The 15938-nt window shown below is 45.4% G+C and overlaps 1 long non-coding RNA gene across 1 annotated transcript in view; it reads right to left on the bottom strand.

The window, feature by feature from the left end:
• The window catches only part of LOC139250258 (uncharacterized), a 31339-nt gene extending 17332 nt beyond the window's left edge, over positions 1–14007 (bottom strand). Inside the window, exons 1-2 of the long non-coding RNA XR_011591277.1 lie at positions 13924–14007; positions 2185–2341 (exon numbers count right to left, since the gene is read on the bottom strand). This is a non-coding gene — a long non-coding RNA (uncharacterized lncRNA). The remainder of the gene's footprint in view (positions 1–2184; positions 2342–13923) is intronic.
• Positions 14008–15938: the final 1931 nt, after the last annotated feature.

The following is a 15938-nucleotide window of genomic DNA, read 5'->3' as shown; positions in this document are numbered from 1 at the left end:
TCGACACATGCACATCCAACAGGAGATGTTGATTAGTGATCGATTTTTCTCTTCCCTCACCTATAAATAACGAGGAAAATTGTGGTACCTCACTCGCACCTTGGCTGAATTTGCCTTCAGCATAAACCAGGAATCAAACCTGGAATCTAATGATTTGCATTGCACAATGCACTCAGTGAATTTATATACTGGGCAAAGGGTGGCCACATTCCGAGTATCTTAATATTTCATATTTTGTTTTCTATTTTATTTTGGGCTCATCCAGGTAAGAGATGTTAATATTGTGGAATGGAATAATTTCCCCATTGTCAACATCATACACTAAAGGGCAGCTGTAACACAGGCCAGCTGTAGAATAAAGCTCCTCCTACTTTGCTCCAACATTGAGGCTATTTCCAACCTCAAAGGATGCACCAGTATAAATGTTTCTGCTTCCTATTCCACCTATCATTCGATCCAAAAATTATTGACCTTTTTGGCACATTCCCAGCGTTATTCCACAAATTCCACCATAATTTCTGGCATTTTATGGTATCAATCGAATTATGGAAGAATCAACTAAGGACAACAGCTTGAGAATATATAGCTCCTTTAACATAGAAAATTGGCCCTTGGTACTTTACAGAGGCATAATTGGACAAAAAGCAACACGATGGCAAAAAAGGAGCTATTAGGAGGGGTGATTAAAAGCTTGGTCAAAGAGGTAGGTTATAAGGAAGGTCTTAAAGGAGGAGGGAAAGTTGAGGGGTTTAGAGAGGGAATTCCAGAACGTAGGGCCAAGGCAGCTGAAAATGTGACCGCTGGAATTTTTAGTTTGAAATTAGATACCTGTTGCTCCCTGAACTGCAGTGAAAGTTTGTATTCTAACAGCCGTCTCACACAGATCTCTTCTTTAAAGATCTTCCTGTTCTGTTGAACTTTTACAAATAATTTATCTTCAGTCGGCTTTCTGGTGATTTTCAAAACATTCATTTGGCTGCTTTCCTATCAACATAAACACCATACCTGTTCTGATAAAAACAAAAGATAACAACCCTCCCCAAAAACCCAAGCAAACCTCTCTTGTCACATTAAGAACTCCCTTCCACATACAGCTTACCTTTAATGTGCAATGTAAACGGGTGGAAGTAATGCTGGGTGAGATTTCTGCCCAAAGATTTGGAAATCCTTCAATACTACTGCAGGCCCTTATTAGCAAGTAGGATGCAACTTAACTAAACTCCCGCTCAGAGATTTTATTAAGCAAGCATTCACTAGTGAATGAGGAAACATAGAAACATAGAAAATAGGTGCAGGAGCAGGCCATTCGGCCCTTCAAGCCTGCACCACCATTCAATAAGATCATGGCTGATCATTCCTTCAGTACCCCTTTCCTGCTTTCTCTCCATACCCCTTGATCCCTTTAGCCATAAGGGCCATATCTAACTCCCTCTTGAATATATCCAATGAACTGGCATCAACAACTCTCTGCGGCAGGGAAGTCCACAGGTTAACAACTCTCTGAGTGAAGAAGTTTCTCCACATCTCAGTCCTAAATGGCCTGCCCCTTATCCTGTGTCTCCTGGTTCTGGACTTCCCCAACATCGGGAACATTCTTCCCGCATTTAACCTGTCCAGTCCCGTCAGAATCTTATATGTTTTTATGAGATCCCCTCTCATCCTTCTAAACTCCAGTGTATAAAGGCCCCCAAAGTGGATAACCTCACATTTATCCACATTATACTGCATCTGCCATGTATTTGCCCACTCGCCTAACCTGTCCAAGTCACCCTGCAGCCTCTTTGCGTCCTCCTCACAGCTCACAGCACCACCCAGTTTCGTGTCATCTGCAAACTTGGAGATATTACACTCAATTCCATCATTTAAATCATTAATATATATATTGTAAAGAGCTGGGGTCCCAGCACTGAGCCCTGCGGCACTCCACTAGTCACTGCCTGCCATTCTGAAAAGGACCCGTTTATCCCGACTCTCTGCTTCCTGTCTGCCAACCAGTTTTCTATCCACGTCAGTACATTACCCCCAAGATGTCTAATTGAAGGATTAAGCCCAGTCAAAAAATGAATGGGGTCGGATGACATCACTGGATGTTGGTTTTCCCAGTTACTACACAACCAGCTCGTGATAGTAAGAGTGTTCCCACCAAGTGGAAATTTTAGTTCTAAATATGAAATTCTAACATACCATTTTGATCATATTGCTGAAGTCAGACTTTAATTCTTTGTTTTCCTCAAATTGCTTTATCTTTAATTAATTTTTCAGAGATGTGGTCACCAGCTGCCATATTCTTGGCTTTGGATTCTTGCCCTGAGTTCTAATCTTTCCTCTGAAGGACTTCCATCTAAAATGAAAAATAAATTGAGTTAGCATATTTTACATAATGAAAGGGGAGCATTACAGGACAAAATTTAAGTTTATTAATGATCAGATCGTAATTAACATATCTGTTTACCCATAAATAAACTATAAGTAGGTTGGCAGATAAGGCTGGATAGATGTGTGTTATTTCCTTTTGCTTTATGCAAAAACTAGATGACAGCTTCTTTACAAAATTATTTAAAACATAGTGTAAAGTATGAAGTGGGGCTTTCGAGCTCTGTTATAATTAAAGGGTTAAGAATTACAGGAGGCCAAATTGTTGAACCACAGGAGGCCAAACTATTGAACCACAAATAGCCAAACTGTTGAACCACAGGAGGTCCAGAAGGGCAGCTAAACAGGGCAAGAGGTCAAAAGTCTCATGTTGGAAAAACTCCATTTAGTATGAGACAAAGGCGACTGATTGTGTGATGCGAAAGGGAATTCGTCAAGCAACAATTGTGCACACGGGCTTTGGGCCAATTAAACGGCACAGGGGGGCCGTGCACGAGGCTGACATGTATCATTAAGTGTATAAAAGGTTTCTTGGAACTTTGTATCATTGGAGAGGCCTGGCAACAGACAACCAGCAGGCAAGTTCCCCACCGGTGTAAAATAAAGACTATTTGAATCTTCAAACCCAGATCTGGTGTTGAGTATTTATTTTAAATACTCCACGACAATGATTCAAATAGAGCATGTAGTGCAACACCCACACCCTGGCCGGCATCTTCCCAGCCCTGCGAGTGCAGATTTGGAGGCGGCTCTGATTGACAGCGGGTCGGGATCCTGCTCTAAACCTGCCTCTGTGTGAGTTTCTGACCTGACAAGTCTGCGTGCGGATCACAGACCTGACAGCAAGCGGCAGGTCAGTTAATTAAAGTCGTTAAGGGGTAGTTGAATGCTACTTAAGAGCATTTAAAGCAGGCACTTACAATCTTACCAACCTTCTGACGGGTTTGCCGTACCTCGGGGAACACGGCAGGGGTAAGTGGAGTCAGGTTCTCAATGACTCTATTGCTTTGGCAAGTTGACAGCTGAAGAAGTGGGACAAAAGCTATAATTTCACAGCTGTTCACTTTCCAATGTCAGAATCTGAAGCCTTCAGGAACTGGAAGAAACTTTTGAGCCGAATGCAGTTGGAAGTGTTTGCAGTGAACTGTCCATTCACTGTCATCTCCTTGGAACAATCTCTCTTACCATTGACAGATCTCTTCTGTCATTTCAACCTCACCTGCCATCTACTCCAACAGCATTGGTGCCCTTGAAAAAATCTCACCTTGGTCCATGGAATCCCACCACGATCAGCACCAACACCAAAATCACCAGGCACACGAGCGTCGCCAACAATAACACCAACCTTCTCCGCAATCACCTGGTGCTGCACAGAACACGGGGCATCAGCACCCAACCACATTGCTGCCAGGGATGGCCACACCATGGCTACATTTACTTCATTTGATGCTGTGCACCTTGGCCCCACACCAGCTCCATAGAGCATTCCTGCAATGCCCAAACCATTCCTTTCACACTCATCACCATTGTGAAGGGTACCGTTATGTCTTACCATTCACTACAACTCACTAAGCCACTTCCAAAGGTGCACACAAATCTGTCCAAGAACACGAAGTGTTCAAAATAAAGATTTCAATGTTTGACAACACATTAGCAGAAACTTTACATGAAGATTGGCTAAAACCCAAGTGCCTAGCCTTGCGAGTTATTAGTTGGTATGATTGGACAAGGATGAGGGTGAGAGTGAATGGTGGCTAGTGAGATGGGGAAGTGATAATGTGGATAGCGGGATGGGTGGAGGTGCAAGGTAAATTGGTGTGAGTAAGTTTGTGCAGGAGTAGGGTACGGAATGCAGAGTGATGGGGATGTGATGAATGGCACAGCAGGATGAGGCTGAGTTTGGCTTTGCAGTAACGTTTCGTGATCCACTAAGATCATTGAAAGGTTTGTGCCACTGTAACCAGCACCTGACGACATCCCTGCTTGTGCCCTCCTGTGCAATGTGGCTGCGTTGGTGTCCTGGAGAGGTCTTTTCCATACATTGGAAGGGAAGAGAACCTCTCTGCGTGCTGTGACTCCCTCTATAAGCATCTGGAGGGAGTCATGGGAGAGCCTGGGTCCAGCCGTATACCTTTGTGCAGTGTTTCTCAGTGTTTGCAGCAGTTCAATGCTGTAGAACACTGACAGAAGAACTGTCAAAATGAATGTGGCCATGGTCCCTTTAAGAAAACCAGCTGATGATATGTCATTAGATGACATCATCAGACCAGCTTCCTGTTAATTGGTTGGGAACCTCGCAGGGCGGGCTTAACAAGCCCATTAATGGAAGATTGCTATCAGAGGGTGGGCTGCAGCTGGGAGTGCTATAAGATTCAGCAAACATCGACAGCAAAAACTTAAATTGCTTGGTAACATTTTCTGTTACTGCAGAGAGCGGACAGCACTGACCTGGGGCAGGTCCAAACATGTTTAACTTGAATACACATCAGCTGGGCGGGAATGAGAATGGCTAAAAGCAGGAACATCATGGTTGATGGGTGCCTTTTGTCATGGAATGAGAAGCAATCAATGCGACATTAAGTAAAGTGGCTGCGTTTTCAGGCCATCGAAAGACAAAGGAAAGTTATTCGACCACAGACCCATCGGAGCCACACATCGTGGTACAGCCCAGTTGACAAATGAACAAGCCACAGACTTGAGTTTGCTTTTCAGTTGGACAGCCTCAGGGGAAGTACAGGTGGACTTTTGGCGTAAAAAGGAGCATTTTTGCAAGTATAAGAGAGGCAGTTTTGGCTGCCATCTCTCTCTCTCTCCCCCTCTCTTAAGCCTGCTTGCAATGCACAAGGACTGAGCACTCCATCTGGGATGGAGAGAAGAAACACCAGAGAGCCTTGCTACTTCGACTGGGAAGCTGACCTTGAGACTGGACTTGAAGACCCAGAAGATACGCCTCAGCGGGAGAAGCAGCGAGTAAGCCAGAAGGGTAATTGGTGAGCATTTACCCCAGTCCACACATCTTTAAGACCACCGCATAGTGTGAAAGGGTGTCGTGTGTCCAATCAAGCTTTAGGGGTTTTAGTGGGGAGGTTTTTGCAAGGATCATAAGCATATGCACATTCTGTTGCACAGATCCAGTGGTGCTATTTTGAATCTGAGCAGGGGTGTTTCAGATATGGGTACTTCGCGTTATGGGTCATTTTAGACAGGCCAGACTGTGTGTTGTACTGTGTTTGTTTGTATTACATTACCAGGGTATCTTTTTACTGGGTGCAGGTGTGTTTTAACTTGAATAAAAGCATTGTGATGGTGGCGACCGAAAAGATTTGTATGTGACTGTATATTACTGTTCACGACTATAACACCTGTGTCTAGAAATACTGTAAGAGGGGTGATTCGAAACCACCAGGGGCAAAACCACTTACAGTGCACACCACCAATACCGCCTGCACCCAACTTTCCCCCATTGGCAAAATCGTCCCTCTGACCGATTTGAAAATATATAGATAGAAACAAACCAAAGAGAAAACAAAGCTATATTTTATAAAGAATTTGGGTGTTGTGGTTTACGAATTATTTACATGTTTAATTTGTTTTAAGCTTTCATATTGCCATCTCCAAACTTTCAGAATTACTCAGATACCAGGCAATATGTAAGCTGGAAAATGTAATGTAGAGCAAAGGTTTTCAGGCTGCAGCTGAGAAGAATGGAATTAGAACCATAAAAACATAGAAAATAGGTGCGAGAGTATGCCATTCGGCCCTTCGAGACAGTACTTACCATTCAATAAGATCATGGCTGATCATTCACCTCAGTACCCCTTTCCTGCTTTCTCTCCATACCCCTTGATCCCTTTAGCCATAAGGGCCACTTCTAACTCCCTCTTGTATATATCCAACGAACTGGCATCAACAACTCTCTGCGGTAGGGAATTCCACAGGTTAACAACTCTCTGAGTGAAGAAGTTTCTCTTCATCTAAGTCCTAAATGGCTTACCCCTTATCCTTAGACTGTGTCCCCTGGTTCTGGACTTTCCTAACATCGGGAACATTCTTCCTGCATCTAACCTGTCCAGTCCCGTCAGAATTTTATATGTTTCTATGAGATCTCCTCTCATCCTTCTAAACTCCAGTGAACAAAGGCCCAGTCGATCCAGTCTCTCCTCATATGTCAGACCAGCCATCCCGGGAATCAGTCTGGCGAACCTTCGCTGCACTCCCTCAATAGCAAGAACGTCCTTCCTCAGATTAGGAGACCAAAACTGAACACAATATTCCAGGTGAGGCCTTACCAAGGCCCTGTACAATTGCAGTAAGACCTCCCTGCTCCTATACTCAAAACCCCTAGCTATGAAGGCCAACATACCATTTGCCTTCTTCACCGCCTGCTGTACCTGCATGCCAACTTTCAATAACTGATGTACCATGACACCCAGGTCTTGTTGCACCTCCCCTTTTCCTAATCTGCTGCCATTCAGATAATATTCTGCATTCGTGTTTTTGCCCCCAAAGTGGATAACCTTACATTTATCCACATTATACTGCATCTGCCATGCATTTGCCCACTCACCTAACCTGTCCAATTCACCCTGCAGCCTCTTAGCGTCCTCCTTGCAGCTCACAAGGCCACCCAGTTTAGTGTCATCTGCAAACTTGGACATATTACACTCAAGTCCTTCATCCAAATCATTAATGTATATTGTAAATAGCTGGGGTCCCAGCACTGAACCTTGCGGTACCCCACTAGTCACAGCCTGCCATTCTGAAAAGGACCCATTTATTCTGACTCTCTGCTTCCTGTCTGCCAACCAGTTTTCTATCCACGTCAGTACATTACCCCCAATACCATGTGTTTTAATTTTGTACACCAATCTCTTGTGTGGGACCTTGTCAAAAGACTTTTGAAAGTCCAAATACACCACATCCACTGGTTCTCCCTTGTCCACTCTACTAGTTACATCCTTAAAGAATTCCAGAAGATTTGTCAAGCATGATTTCCCCATCATAAATCCATGCTGACTTGGACCGATCCTGTCACTGCTTTCTAAATGTGCTGTTATTTCATCTTTAATAATTGATTCCAACATTTTTCCCACTACTGATGTCAGGCTAACCGGTCTATAATTACCCGTTTTCTCTCTCCCTCCCTTTTTAAAAAGTGGTGTTACATTAGCTACCCTCCAGTCCAGAGCAAATGATCCAGAGTCGATAGAATGTTGGAAAATGATCACCAATGCATCCACTATTTCTATGGCCACTTCCTTAAGTACTTTGGGATGCAGACTATCATGCCCCTGGGATTTCAATCCCATCAATTTTCCTCACACAATTTCCCGCCGAATAAGGATATCCTTCAGTTCCTCCTTCTCAATAGATCCTTGGTCCCCTAGTACTTCCGGAAGATTATTTGTGTCTTCCTTCGTGAAGACAGAACCAAAGTATTTGTTCAACTGGTCCACCATTTCTTTGTTCCTCATTACAAATTCACCTGAATCTGACTGCAAGGGACCTACGTTTGTCTTCACTAATCTTTTTCTCTTCACATAACTATAGAAGCTTTTGCAGTCAGTTTTTATGTTCCTGGCGAGTTTCCTCTCATACTCTATTTTCCCCTTCCTAATTAAACCCTTTGTCCTCCTTTGCTGAATTCTAAATTTCTCCCAGTCCTCAGCTGCATTTTCTGGCCAATTTATATGCCTCTTCCTTGGATTTAACACTATCCTTAATTTCCCTTGTTAGCCACGATTGAGCCACCTTCCCTGTTTTATTTTTACTCCAGACAGGGATGTACAATTATTGAAATTCATCCATGTGATCTTTAAATGTTTGCCATTGCCTATCCACCGTCAACCCTCTAAGTATAATTTGCCAGTCTATTCTAGCCAATTCACATCTCATACCATCGAAGTTACCTTTACTTAAGTTCAGAACCCGAGTCTCTGAATTAACTGTGTCACTCTCCATCTTAATAAAGAATTCTACCATATTATGCTCACTCTTACCCAAGGTGCCTCGCACAACAAGATTGCTAATTAGTCCTTTCTCATTACACATCACCCAGTCTAGGATGGCCAGCCCTCTAGTTGGTTCCTCGACATATTGGTCTCGAATACCATCCCTAATACACTGAAGGAAATCCTCCTCCATCGTATTGCTACCAGTTTGGTTAGCCCAATCTGTATGTAGATTAAAGTCGCCTATGATAACTGCTGTACCTTTATTGCATGCATCCCTAATTTCTTGTTTGATGCTGTCCTCAACCTCACTACTACTGTTTGGTGGTCTGTACACAACTCCCACTAGCGTTTTCTGGCCTTTGGTATTCCGCAGCTCCACCCATACAGATTCCACAACATCCAGGCTAATGTCCTTCCTTACTATTGTGTTAATTTCCTCTTTAACCAGCAACGCTACCCGACCTCTTTTTCCTTTCTGTCTATTCTTCCTGAATGTTGAATACCCCTGGATGTTGAGTTCCCAGCCTCGGTCACTCTGGAGCGATGCCTCCATGATGCCAATGGTATCATATTCATTAATTGCTGCCTGTGTAGTTAATTCGTCCACCTTATTATGAATACTCCTCGCATTGAGGCACAGAGCCTTCAGGCTTGTCTTGTTAACACACTTTTCCCTTTTAGAATTTTGCTGCAATGTGGCCCTTTTTGATTTTTGCCTTGGGTTTCTCTGCCCTCCACTTTTACTTTTCTTCTTTCTATCTTTTGCTTCTGCCCCTATTTTACTTCCCTCTGTCTCCCTGCATAAATTCCCATCCCCCTGCCATATTAGTTTAACTCCTCCCCAACAGCACTAGCAAACACTCCCTCTAGGACATTGGTTCCGATCCTGCCCAGGTGCAGACCGTCCGGTTTGTACTGGTCCCACCTCCCCCAAAACCGGTTCCAATGTCCCAGTAATTTGAATCCCTCCCTTCTACACCACTCCTCTAGCCACATATTCATCTGAGCTATCCTGTGATTCCTGCTCTGACTAGCACGTGGCACTGGTAGCAATCCTGAAATTACTGCCTTTGAGGTCCTACTTTTTAATTTAACTCATAGCTCCCTAAATTCAGCTTGTAGGACCTTATCCCGTTTTTTACCTATATCGTTGGTACCGATATAGACCACGACAACTGGCTGTTCACCCTCCCTTTTCAAAATGTCCTGCACCCGCTCCGAGACATCCTTGACCCTTGCACCAGGGAGGCAACATACCAAGCTGGAGTCTCAATTGCAGCCGCAGAAACGTCTATCTATTCCCCTTACAATTGAATCCCTTATCACTCTAGCTCTCCCCTCCTGTGCAGCAGAGCCAGCCACAGTGCCATGGACTTGGCTGCTGCTGCTCTCCCCTGATGAGTCATCCCCCTCAATAGTACCCAAAGCGATGTATCTGTTTTGCAGGGGCATGACCGCAGGGGCCCCCTGCACTACCTTCCTTCCACTGCTCTTCCTGTTGGCCACCCATCCCCTATCAGGGTGTGTACACTTTACCTGCGGTGTGGTCAACTCACGAAACGTGCTATTCACGTCATTCTCAGCATCGTGGATACTCCAGAGTAAATCCACCTGCAGCTCCAGTGCCGCAATGCAGTCTGTCAGGTGCTGCAGGTGGATACACTTCCCACACAAGTAGTTGTGTGGGAAGTATATCTGCCTGCTTATCTGTAATGTTGACCTGAATCACTGTCCAGCTGGATATCGTGTGGCATTGGTCTGTGAGATTAAAAATTTACATTATGAAATTGTGGAGGCAAACCCATACCCTACCAACCTGTGGTACAATTCAGAGAACCATGTGCCCAACATGCACTCATGAGTGCTGTCACGACAAAACTTGGCTGATATAATATAAAAATGATGGAATCAATTATTAAGGATGTCATAGCAGCGCATTTGGAAAGAGGTGACATGATAGGTCCAAGTCAGCATGGATTTGTGAAAGGGAAATCATGCTTGACAAATCTTCTGGAATTTTTTGAGGATGTTTCCAGTAGAGTGGACATGGGAGAACCAGTTGATGTGGTATATTTGGACTTTCAGAAGGCTTTCGACAAGGTCCCACACAAGAGATTAATGTGCAATGTTAAAGCACATGGGATTGGGGGTAATGTGCTGACATGGATTGAGAACTGGTTGTCAGACAGGAAGCAAAGAGTAGAAGTAAATGGGTACTTTTCAGAATGGCAGGCAGTGACTAGTGGGATACCGCAAGGTTCTGTGCTGGGGCCCCAGCTGTTTACATTGTACATTAATGATTTGGACGAAGGGATTAAATGTAGTATCTCCAAATTTGCGGATGACACTAAGTTGGCTGGCAGTGTGAGCTGCGAGGAGGATGCTATGAGGCTGCAGAGTGACTTGGATAGGTTAGGTGTGTGGGCAAATGCATGGCAGATGAAGTATAATGTGGATAAATGTGAGGTTATCCACTTTGGTGGTAAAAACAGAGAGACAGACTATTATCTGAATGGTGACAGATTAGGAAAAGGGGAGGTGCAACGAGACCTGGGTGTCATGGTACATCAGTCATTGAAGGTAGGCATGCAGGTACAGCAGGCGGTTAAGAAAGCAAATGGTATGTTGGCCTTCATAGCGAGGGGATTTGAGTACAGGGGCAGGGAGGTGTTGCTACAGTTGTACAGGACCTTGGTGAGGCCACACCTGGAGTATTGTGTACAGTTTTGGTCTCCTAACTTGAGGAAGGACATTCTTGCTATTGAGGGAGTGCAGCGAAGGTTCACCAGACTGATTCCCAGGATGGCGGGACTGACATACCAAGAAAGACTGGATCAACTGGGCTTGTATTCACTGGAGTTCAGAAGAATGAGAGGGGATCTCATAGAAACGTTTAAAATTCTGACGGGTTTAGACAGGTTAGATGCAGGAAGAATGTTCCCAATGTTGGGGAAGTCCAGAACCAGGGGTCACAGTCTAAGGAAAAGGGGTAAGCCATTTAAGACCGAGATGAGGAGAAACTTCTTCACCCAGAGAGTGGTGAACCTGTGGAATTCTCTACCACAGAAAGTTGTTGAGGCCAATTCACTAAATATATTCAAAAAGGAGTTAGATGAGGTCCTTACTACTAGGGGGATCAAGGGGTATGGCGAGAAAGCAGGAATGGGGTACTGAGGTTGCATGTTCAGCCACGAACTCATTGAATGACGGTGCAGGCTCGAAGGGCCGAATGGCCTACTCCTGCACATATTTTTTATGTTTCTATGTTTCTATGTAAAAAAGCAATTCCATGGCACGATAAAAAGAAAACCAATTTCAAGGAGGAAGTACCTTCCCAATGATGGATAGGCTTTGAGGGATCAGAAGATGAGCCATTCGTTGCAGAGTAACCAGCCTTTGTGTACTCTTGTAGCCAAGGTGTTGATGTGTCTGGTCCAATTCAGCTCATGGTCTGTGGTGTTGGTGGTTAGAGACATATTGCCATACTTGCCTCCTCTGCAGCATGATTATCCGTCTTCGGCACTAAAAGGTCTGACATTTCTCCATTACACAATTCACCAGTATTTGGGAATCTCACAGGAAAAAGGAGCTTTTCAAAGTTGCTGCTCAGTGTTTCTGAGAAATTTTTCACCTCTTTAGCTGGATTATCAACATTTGCATAATTTGTACCAATTAAGTGACTCATTAACTGAGAAATGTTACAGGATTTATTCCTATAATCGCACCATGAATGGCTTTTTTTGTCGCTCCCACAAATAAATTTGTGTTGCATCGTTACCTCTGGTGTCCCCCAAGGAGCTATCCTTGGCCCCCTCCTATTTCTCATCTACATGTTGCCCCTTGATGACATCATCCAGAAACACAGCGTCAGTTTCCACCTGTACTCTGATGACATCCATCTCAACCTCACTATCAGTTCTCTCGACCCGTCCACGGTCTCTAAATTGTCAGATTGCTTGTCCGACATCCAGTTCTGGATGAGCAGAAATTTTCTCAAATTGAATATTGGGAAGGCCGAAGCTATTCTTTTCAGACCCCACCACAAACTCCATTCCCTAGACACTGACTCCATCCCCCTCCCCAGCTCCTGTCTGAGGCTGAACTAGATTGTTCGCAACCTTGGTGCTATATTTGACCCTGAAATGAACTTTCGGCCACATATCCGCAGCATAACTAAGACCGCCTATTTCCACCTCCGTAACATCGCCCGTCTCTGCCCTTGCCTCAGCCTTTCCGCTGCTGAAGCCCTCACCATGCCTTTGTTACCTCTAGACTTGACTATTCCAACGCACTCCTGGCTGGCCTCCCACATTCTACCTTACGTAAACTAGAGGTGTTCCAAAACTCGGCTGCCCGTGTCCTAACTCGCACCAAGTCCCACTCACCCATCATCCCTGTGCTCGCTGACCTACTATGCCTTCCAGTTAAGCAATGCCTAATTTTATGATTCTCATCCTTATTTTCAAGTCCCTCCATAGCCTCACCCCACCCTATCTTTGTAATCTCCTCCAGCCCCACAACCCTGCAGAAATGTCTGTGCTCCTCTAATTCTGCCCTCCTGAGCATCCCTGATTATAATTGCTCAACCAATTGTGGACGTGCCTTCTGTTGCCTAGGCCCCAAGCTCTGGAACTCCCGGCCAAAACCTCCCCGCCTATCTACCTCTCTTTCCACCTTGAAGATGCTCCTTGAAACACACCTCTTTGACCAAGCTTTTGATCACCTGCACTAATTTCTACTTATGCGGATCGGTGTCAAATCTTTCGCGCATAATACTTCTGTGAAGCGCCTTGGAACGTTTCACTACGTTAAAGGTTCTATATAAATACAAGTTGTTGTTCAATGAGATTGCATGTTTGAAAACAGCACGTATCTGCCACTTTTTAGCAGGTTTTAATTCATGGGAAAAAAGGGCATTAAACACTTTTTTTGAGAACAGAAGAAAATATGACCCTAAGTTACGTAATTTGGTTATACCTACATTATCTATGAGTCATAGATTACATCCCCCCAAATTTACTTTTGTCTCATGGAAATAAATTGTGGGCAGAATTTTAAATTCCACTATTCCACAGGAAAAGCTTTTGTCACACATAATCCGAGAGAGGGGGTTTGATCCCAAATAGTACACATAATATTTCTAATTACTTGGGGGTAAACATTACTCTAATATTTAAACTTAATATATGAAGGGTTTGATTAAAAGGGTTTGATTTTAGCTTCACGTTGCCAATTAGAAATTAGTATAGAGATTTCACCGCTATTCCTTACCAGCAGAGGTTCTTACAGATTTGTGTCATTTTTGAATGGCAATAATGAAGAGGTCATCAATCTGGATTTTCCAGCCATCGTTTCAATGCCTGGAGAATCGGAAGTGCACAAACTGAATGTGCTAACCTCCGTGCCTGATTCTCCAATCTGTGCTGCAATCATGTGAGACTCTATGCTGAGAGCAGAGCTTTCCTCTGAAAATCTGGCAATGTAAGAGACGGTTGAAGGCTGTGATTGGGGATTTGTAAGTTTATAAGATGGATGAGATAAGGTGCGCTAAATGGCCGTCCTCATCAGTATTTACCTTGTGATTCTGGATTCTTACCTCTTTTCATGAAGGTCAAATTCAAGCTTGGACTCAAAGATTCCAAATGCTTTTGTTACAGTCGATTTAAGGTCTTTGGACACCTAAGTAAACAATAAGATGTAGGTTTCCAATAAAAGTATGTTCTACATAACAAAACTACTCAGAACTTTAACAAAAGCAAAATACTACGGATGCTGGAAAACCGAAATATAAACAAAGTATTGGAAATGCTCAGCAGGTCAGGCAACATCTGTGCAGAAAGAAACAAAGTTAACATTTCAAAAAGTAATCGACCTGAAATGTTCACTCTGTTTCTCTCTCCACAAATGCTGCCTGACCTGCTGAGTATTCCAGCACTTTCTGTATTTACTCAGTCTTTCCCCAACCAACATCCATATCACCTGACTGACACTCAAACTCTTCCTGTCAGGTAACATGAAATGCAAATATTAGCTGACATTCTGAACCAGTGGCCTTCCGCAGTCGACAATCTAATGCTTTACTATAATAGAACAGAGTGTCGAAATGCACTGTGGTTTTTCAGCGCCAGCGACCTCTGGACTCCGCCCCCGACACTTCTCGCACATGCGCAGACTCCTCGGACCCGGAACTGGAACCGGAAGTGGGGCCCTGACGAGTCCGCATGTAGTCTGCTGCTGAAACATTGCTTCCAGCCTTTGCATTATTGCAGGCTTCTGTGGGAGAGAAAACATCGGAGCTAGTGGGAGAGAGAGGGCGGGGGAGAGAGGCGACAGGTGGTGGGGGGGAGAGGCGCCGAGTAAGGGGAGAGCGAGAGACACGGGGGGGGGAGACAGGGACGGGGGGAGAGCGAGACATGTGTGGGGGGAAGAGCAAGACACGGGGGAGAGAGAGCGACACGGGGGGGGGAGAGAGCGGCACGGGGGGGGGGGGAGAGAGCGGCACGGGGGGGAGGGAGAGAGACACGGGGGGGAGAGAGAGAGACACGGGGGGAGGAGAGAGAGAGACATGGGGGGGAGAGAGAGACACGGGGGGGGGAGACAGGGACGGGGGGAGAGCGAGACATGTGTGGGGGGAAGAGCAAGACACGGGGGAGAGAGAGCGACACGGGGGGGGGAGAGAGCGACACGGGGGGGAGGGAGAGAAAGAGACACGGGGGGAGGAGAGAGAGAGACACGGGGGGAGGAGAGAGAGAGACACGGGGGGAGGAGAGAGAGAGACATGGGGGGGAGAGAGAGACACGGGGGGAGAGAGAGCGACACGGGGGGGGAGAGAGAGAGACACGGGGGGAGGAGAGAGCGAGACATGGGGGGGAGAGAGAGACACGGTGGGGGGAGAGAGAGACACGGGGGGAGGAGAGAGAAAGACATGGGGGGGAGAGCGAGACACGGGGGGAGAGAGAGAGACATGGGGGGAGAGAGAGAGAGACATGGGAGAGAGAGAGAGAGAGACACGGAGGGGAGAAGAGAGCAAGAGACATGTGTGGGGGGAAGAGAGAGAGGGACACGGGGGTAAAAAGAGATGGGCGGGGGGAGGGAGAGACATGGGGGGGTGAGAGAGATGGGGAAGCGGGAAGGGGGATCGGAGGGAATTCAGGGAAGACGTATCACGTACTTCCAATCCCCTTTACACCACAGTGGATGAAATCCGGAAATCATGACACTGTCACTATTCACTCATAATCAATAAGCCTGTTAACAATCCGTGACCCACACACAATGCCCCATCTATGGCAGGGCGGGGGCGGCAAGATCATGCACCTGTACTGGGGTAAGGAACTTCGGCTTTGAGATGCATGCACTTCGGGTGGGACAGGAGTTTGGGAAGCCTTTGCTGGGAGTTCTATCCTCTCTGTGACTGCTTGCAGATGATTCTGAAGTCAAAATGGCTCGAATTACATTTTGCAAGGTCACTCAGAACTTGGGCTGGGCGGTTCCAATTACACACTCCAGAGAAACTTCTGAGTGTGGCTTATCCTCCAAGAGTACCATCAATAATCAGGTCATGTGATAATGGAGTGCCAATCAGTCAGAAGCACAGTGCAAATAAGCCTC

This window comes from Pristiophorus japonicus, unplaced genomic scaffold (genome assembly GCF_044704955.1).
Source record: "Pristiophorus japonicus isolate sPriJap1 unplaced genomic scaffold, sPriJap1.hap1 HAP1_SCAFFOLD_359, whole genome shotgun sequence".
NCBI lineage: Eukaryota > Metazoa > Chordata > Chondrichthyes > Pristiophoridae > Pristiophorus > Pristiophorus japonicus.
This window is presented reverse-complemented; position numbering and strand designations above follow the sequence as displayed.